This window comes from Planococcus citri, chromosome 2, assembly GCF_950023065.1.
Source record: "Planococcus citri chromosome 2, ihPlaCitr1.1, whole genome shotgun sequence".
Lineage (NCBI taxonomy): Eukaryota > Metazoa > Arthropoda > Insecta > Hemiptera > Pseudococcidae > Planococcus > Planococcus citri.
This window is the reverse complement of record NC_088678.1, coordinates 79,086,468-79,094,648: the sequence shown is the minus strand read 5'-3', so window position 1 is coordinate 79,094,648 and position 8,181 is coordinate 79,086,468.

The following is an 8,181-nucleotide window of genomic DNA, read 5'->3' as shown; positions in this document are numbered from 1 at the left end:
CAAACGTTCTTTTTCTTTCGAAAATCAAGAGTACAATAGAAGTTCCGATTTTGACCGCTCGCAGCGCTGCTCTGAAAATCATTCTCTGTTTACTGGTTGTTTCACTTCTCGTCACATAGATAGCGCTGCGATCGCGTTTCGACTTTTGATAAAATTACGGTAATTACGTGGTAATTTAGAAAAATTGTTTAAAATCGAAAACTTCACGATTTTTTTGCAGAAATATCGTGGATTTTGATTGGTTTATGCTGCGACCAATCAGAACTCGAGTTTTTGAAGTTAAATGAGTTGCATACTCGTGTATCTGCAGGCGAATTTATTTTTTGAGCAAAGTCGGTCGTATTTTTACGAAAAATTGAGTATTTTTAATTGCGTTTTGAGTATATTAATACAGTTGGCGAATTTTTAAAAATGAATTGAGCAATTTGGATCTCAGCGTTGTTATTCTGAATGTTTATTAGTACAATTTTAGAGATGTAAAAGGGGTTTTTAAGGAGATGAACCAGATTTTTAGAATAAATTATTACATTTTCGATTGCTATTGGTGGATTATTACTAATTCGAGGTCGCTGAACCCGAATATGAGATCAGTTTTGAGCTAAATAGCTCGGTTTTCGAGATAAAATGATTTGAGTTCATAAAATTGAGTATTTTACTTACCTGAGGAAATGAATACTTGCTAATTCGAGGTCGTTGAACCCGAATGTGAGATCAGTTTTGATTCAAATAGCTCGATTTTCTAGATACAAGTATCCAGTGCACACTTTACCCACAGTTGAGCACTGAATGAATTGTTTACTTACCTGAGAAAATGCACAATCTGATATATGTAGAATGCTTTTATTTTATTTCATATATCGACATCAACATAAGTACATATAAAGACTCATTCTTTATTACGAATGCTTATGATGAATTCAATTCGCTTTCACTCAATCATCATATTTTCCAGATACATGAATAAAATACGGCCATTAACCTTAACTTGGCCGGAGACTATTTATTTGTTAAACTTGGAGAAACATTTGGAAAACACCGATATACCAAAAGAGTAAGAATAGTTTTCCCGATTATTTTTGGTAAAATTTCAGCTGACAAGTAAACGAGCGTAATGGGTGTTTTCCGACTAATTCAAAGTCACCGAGTTAGAATCCTACGCCTATTTTGCAGCACCAGTCACATCTTCGAAGAGAAAACACGTTTGAAAATTTCAATTGGCTCAAAAACGATGCACTGAGGAGCAATGCGAACATCATACTCGAGCTCAGCTACCTCGAATTAGTCAAAAAACATTATAAAAGATTCAATACATATTTTGATGACCTTTTTTTGGCTCATTTTAAAGGCCAAACATGAGACGTTTCTGAGAGAATGGAGCGCTCTGGTGAAAATCTGACGCCGGAAATGAATTCGCCGTCCCAAAAAAAAACCCCCGAACCAAATTCTCAGCTCAATTGGTGACCAAAAGTTTTTTTGCCCAAAAAAATGTATGAACTAACCCCTTTGCATTTTTTGAATTTTTTTGATTTTCAAAAAAATCGAGTAAAAGGTCGTTTTTGACTAATTTGAGATCGCTGAGTCTGAATCTGGTGTCCATTTTTGTCGTGGGCCTTTTCTTCTGTGAGAAATTGCGACTATCTCGCCGAGTACGAGTCCGATCGCAAAACAAACGTCATTTTCGGATTCAGCGTGCTCAAATTAGTCAGAAAACGTCATTAAAAATTCAAAATTTGACAACTTTTTTTCGTGTCATTTTTGACATGAAGAAAAGGATGTTTCCGAGAGAATGGAGCGCTCTGGTAAAAAACTGACACCGGAAATGAATTCGGCGTCCCAAAAAACCCCCATAGCCCAAATTTCAGTTCGATTGGCGACAAAAAGTTTTTTAGCCCAAAAAAATGTATGAACTAACCCCTTTGCATTTTTTGGATTTTTTTGATTTTCAAAAAAATCGAGTAAAGGGTCGTTTTCGACTAATTCGAGGTCGCCGAGTCCGAATCTGCTGTCCATTTTCGTTGTGGGCCTTTTCTTCCGTGAGAAATTGTGACTATTTCGCCGAATACGAGTCCTTTTGCAAAACAAACGTCATTTTCGGATTCAGCGACCTCAAATTAGTCAGAAAACGACATTGAAATCGCGAAATTTGACAACTTTCTTTCGGGTCATTTTTGATCTCAAAAAAGACCGTTTCCGAGAGAATAGAGCGATCTGGTGAAAATCTGACACCGGAAATGAATTCGCCATCCCAAAAAACCTCTCGAACCAGATTTTCAGCTCGATTGGCGACAAAAAGTTTTTTTCCAAAAAAAAATGTATGAACTAACCCCTTTGCATTTTTTGGATTTTTTTGATTTTCAAAAAAATCGAGTAAAGGGTCGTTTTCGACTAATTCGAGGTCGCCGAGTCCGAATCTGCTGTCCATTTTCGTCGTGGGCCTTTTCTTCTGCGAGAAATTGCGACTATTTCGCCGAATACGAATCCGATTGCAAAACAAACGTCATTTTTGGATTCAGCGTGCTCAAATTAGTCAGAAAACGTCATTAAAAATTCAAAATTTGACAACTTTTTTTCGTGTCATTTTTGACATGAAGAAAAGGATGTTTCCGAGAGAATGGAGCGCTCTGGTAAAAAACTGACACCGGAAATGAATTCGGCGTCCCAAAAAACCCCCATAGCCCAAATTTCAGTTCGATTGGCGACAAAAAGTTTTTTAGCCCAAAAAAATGTATGAACTAACCCCTTTGCATTTTTTGGATTTTTTTGATTTTCAAAAAAATCGAGTAAAGGGTCGTTTTCGACTAATTCGAGGTCGCCGAGTCCGAATCTGCTGTCCATTTTCGTCGTGGGCCTTTTCTTCTGCGAGAAATTGCGACTATTTCGCCGAATACGAATCCGATTGCAAAACAAACGTCATTTTTGGATTCAGCGTGCTCAAATTAGTCAGAAAACGTCATTAAAAATTCAAAATTTGACAACTTTTTTTCGGGTCATTTTTGATCTTAAAAAATGTCTTTCTGCAAGAATGGAGCGCTCTAGTGAAAAACTGACGCCGGAAATGAATTCGCCGCCCCAAAAAACCCCCATAGCCCAAATTTCAGTTCGAGTGGCGACAACAAGTTTTTTTCTCAAAAAAATGGATGAACTAACCCCTTTGGATTTTTTGGATTTTTTTTATTTTCAAAAAATCGAGTAAAGTGTCGTTTTCGACTAATTTGAGGTCGCTGAGTTCGAAACTGGTGTCCATTTTTGTCGAGAGACGCTGCTTCAGTGAGAAATTGCGACTATTTCGCCGAATACGAGCCCGATTGCAAAACAAACGTCATTTTTGGATTCAGCGTGCTCAAATTAGTCAGAAAACGTCATTAAAAATTCAAAATTTGACAACTTTTTTTCGTGTCATTTTTGACATGAAGAAAAGGATGTTTCCGAGAGAATAGAGCGATCTGGTGAAAATCTGACACCGGAAATGAATTCGCCATCCCAAAAAACCTCTCGAACCAGATTTTCAGCTCGATTGGCGACAAAAAGTTTTTTTCCAAAAAAAAATGTATGAACTAACCCCTTTGCATTTTTTGGATTTTTTTGATTTTCAAAAAAATCGAGTAAAGGGTCGTTTTCGACTAATTCGAGGTCGCTGAGTTCGAAACTGGTGTCCATTTTTGTCGAGAGACGCTGCTTCAGTGAGAAATTGCGACTATTTCGCCGAATACGAGCCCGATTGCAAAAACTACGTCATTTTTGGATTCAGCGTGCTCAAATTAGTCAGAAAACGTCATTAAAAATTCAAAATTTGACAACTTTTTTTCGGGTCATTTTTGATCTCAAAAAAGACCGTTTCCGAGAGAATAGAGCGATCTGGTGAAAATCCGACACCGGAAATGAATTCGCCATCCCAAAAAACCTCTCGAACCAGATTTTCAGCTCGATTGGCGACAAAAAGTTTTTTTCCAAAAAAAAATGTATGAACTAACCCCTTTGCATTTTTTAGATTTTTTTGATTTTCAAAAAAATCGAGTAAAGGGTCGTTTTCGACTAATTCGAGGTCGCCGAGTCCGAATCTGCTGTCCATTTTCGTCGTGGGCCTTTTCTTCTGCGAGAAATTGCGACTATTTCGCCGAATACGAATCCGATTGCAAAACAAACGTCATTTTTGGATTCAGCGTGCTCAAATTAGTCAGAAAACGTCATTAAAAATTCAAAATTTGACAACTTTTTTTCGTGTCATTTTTGACATGAAGAAAAGGATGTTTCCGAGAGAATGGAGCGCTCTGGTAAAAAACTGACACCGGAAATGAATTCGCCATCCCAAAAAACCCCCATAGCCCAAATTTCAGTTCGATTGGCGACAAAAAGTTTTTTAGCCCAAAAAAATGTATGAACTAACCCCTTTGCATTTTTTGGATTTTTTTGATTTTCAAAAAAATCGAGTAAAGGGTCGTTTTCGACTAATTCGAGGTCGCCGAGTCCGAATCTGCTGTCCATTTTCGTTGTGGGCCTTTTCTTCCGTGAGAAATTGTGACTATTTCGCCGAATACGAGTCCTTTTGCAAAACAAACGTCATTTTCGGATTCAGCGACCTCAAATTAGTCAGAAAACGACATTGAAATCGCGAAATTTGACAACTTTCTTTCGGGTCATTTTTGATCTCAAAAAAGACCGTTTCCGAGAGAATAGAGCGATCTGGTGAAAATCTGACACCGGAAATGAATTCGCCATCCCAAAAAACCTCTCGAACCAGATCTTCAGCTCGATTGGCGACAAAAAGTTTTTTTCCAAAAAAAAATGTATGAACTAACCCCTTTGCATTTTTTGGATTTTTTTGATTTTCAAAAAAATCGAGTAAAGGGTCGTTTTCGACTAATTCGAGGTCGCCGAGTCCGAATCTGCTGTCCATTTTCGTCGTGGGCCTTTTCTTCTGCGAGAAATTGCGACTATTTCGCCGAATACGAATCCGATTGCAAAACAAACGTCATTTTTGGATTCAGCGTGCTCAAATTAGTCAGAAAACGTCATTAAAAATTCAAAATTTGACAACTTTTTTTCGGGTCATTTTTGATCTCAAAAAAGACCGTTTCCGAGAGAATAGAGCGATCTGGTGAAAATCCGACACCGGAAATGAATTCGCCATCCCAAAAAACCTCTCGAACCAGATTTTCAGCTCGATTGGCGACAAAAAGTTTTTTTCCAAAAAAAAATGTATGAACTAACAACCCCTTTGCATTTTTTGGATTTTTTTGATTTTCAAAAAAATCGAGTAAAGGGTCGTTTTCGACTAATTCGAGGTCGCCGAGTCCGAATCTGCTGTCCATTTTCGTCGTGGGCCTTTTCTTCTGCGAGAAATTGCGACTATTTCGCCGAATACGAATCCGATTGCAAAACAAACGTCATTTTTGGATTCAGCGTGCTCAAATTAGTCAGAAAACGTCATTAAAAATTCAAAATTTGACAACTTTTTTTCGGGTCATTTTTGATCTTAAAAAATGTCTTTCTGCAAGAATGGAGCGCTCTAGTGAAAAACTGACGCCGGAAATGAATTCGCCGCCCCAAAAAACCCCCATAGCCCAAATTTCAGTTCGAGTGGCGACAACAAGTTTTTTTCTCAAAAAAATGGATGAACTAACCCCTTTGGATTTTTTGGATTTTTTTTATTTTCAAAAAATCGAGTAAAGTGTCGTTTTCGACTAATTTGAGGTCGCTGAGTTCGAAACTGGTGTCCATTTTTGTCGAGAGACGCTGCTTCAGTGAGAAATTGCGACTATTTCGCCGAATACGAGCCCGATTGCAAAACAAACGTCATTTTTGGATTCAGCGTGCTCAAATTAGTCAGAAAACGTCATTAAAAATTCAAAATTTGACAACTTTTTTTCGTGTCATTTTTGACATGAAGAAAAGGATGTTTCCGAGAGAATAGAGCGATCTGGTGAAAATCTGACACCGGAAATGAATTCGCCATCCCAAAAAACCTCTCGAACCAGATTTTCAGCTCGATTGGCGACAAAAAGTTTTTTTCCAAAAAAAAATGTATGAACTAACCCCTTTGCATTTTTTGGATTTTTTTGATTTTCAAAAAAATCGAGTAAAGGGTCGTTTTCGACTAATTCGAGGTCGCCGAGTCCGAATCTGCTGTCCATTTTCGTCGTGGGCCTTTTCTTCTGCGAGAAATTGCGACTATTTCGCCGAATACGAATCCGATTGCAAAACAAACGTCATTTTTGGATTCAGCGTGCTCAAATTAGTCAGAAAACGTCATTAAAAATTCAAAATTTGACAACTTTTTTTCGGGTCATTTTTGATCTCAAAAAAGACCGTTTCCGAGAGAATAGAGCGATCTGGTGAAAATCTGACACCGGAAATGAATTCGCCATCCCAAAAAACCTCTCGAACCAGATTTTCAGCTCGATTGGCGACAAAAAGTTTTTTTCCAAAAAAAAATGTATGAACTAACCCCTTTGCATTTTTTGGATTTTTTTGATTTTCAAAAAAATCGAGTAAAGGGTCGTTTTCGACTAATTCGAGGTCGCCGAGTCCGAATCTGCTGTCCATTTTCGTCGTGGGCCTTTTCTTCTGCGAGAAATTGCGACTATTTCGCCGAATACGAATCCGATTGCAAAACAAACGTCATTTTTGGATTCAGCGTGCTCAAATTAGTCAGAAAACGTCATTAAAAATTCAAAATTTGACAACTTTTTTTCGGGTCATTTTTGATCTTAAAAAATGTCTTTCTCCAAGAATGGAGCGCTCTAGTGAAAAACTGACGCCGGAAATGAATTCGCCGCCCCAAAAAACCCCCATAGCCCAAATTTCAGTTCGAGTGGCGACAACAAGTTTTTTTCTCAAAAAAATGGATGAACTAACCCCTTTGGATTTTTTGGATTTTTTTTATTTTCAAAAAATCGAGTAAAGTGTCGTTTTCGACTAATTTGAGGTCGCTGAGTTCGAAACTGGTGTCCATTTTTGTCGAGAGACGCTGCTTCAGTGAGAAATTGCGACTATTTCGCCGAATACGAGCCCGATTGCAAAACAAACGTCATTTTTGGATTCAGCGTGCTCAAATTAGTCAGAAAACGTCATTAAAAATTCAAAATTTGACAACTTTTTTTCGTGTCATTTTTGACATGAAGAAAAGGATGTTTCCGAGAGAATAGAGCGATCTGGTGAAAATCTGACACCGGAAATGAATTCGCCATCCCAAAAAACCTCTCGAACCAGATTTTCAGCTCGATTGGCGACAAAAAGTTTTTTTCCAAAAAAAAATGTATGAACTAACCCCTTTGCATTTTTTGGATTTTTTTGATTTTCAAAAAAATCGAGTAAAGGGTCGTTTTCGACTAATTCGAGGTCGCCGAGTCCGAATCTGCTGTCCATTTTCGTCGTGGGCCTTTTCTTCTGCGAGAAATTGCGACTATTTCGCCGAATACGAATCCGATTGCAAAACAAACGTCATTTTTGGATTCAGCGTGCTCAAATTAGTCAGAAAACGTCATTAAAAATTCAAAATTTGACAACTTTTTTTCGGGTCATTTTTGATCTCAAAAAAGACCGTTTCCGAGAGAATAGAGCGATCTGGTGAAAATCTGACACCGGAAATGAATTCGCCATCCCAAAAAACCTCTCGAACCAGATTTTCAGCTCGATTGGCGACAAAAAGTTTTTTTCCAAAAAAAAATGTATGAACTAACCCCTTTGCATTTTTTGGATTTTTTTGATTTTCAAAAAAATCGAGTAAAGGGTCGTTTTCGACTAATTCGAGGTCGCCGAGTCCGAATCTGCTGTCCATTTTCGTCGTGGGCCTTTTCTTCTGCGAGAAATTGCGACTATTTCGCCGAATACGAATCCGATTGCAAAACAAACGTCATTTTTGGATTCAGCGTGCTCAAATTAGTCAGAAAACGTCATTAAAAATTCAAAATTTGACAACTTTTTTTCGGGTCATTTTTGATCTTAAAAAATGTCTTTCTGCAAGAATGGAGCGCTCTAGTGAAAAACTGACGCCGGAAATGAATTCGGCGTCCCAAAAAACCCCCATAGCCCAAATTTCAGTTCGATTGGCGACAAAAAGTTTTTTAGCCCAAAAAAATGTATGAACTAACCCCTTTGCATTTTTTGGATTTTTTTGATTTTCAAAAAATCGAGTAAAGTGTCGTTTTCGACTAATTTGAGGTCGCTGAGTTCGAAACTGGT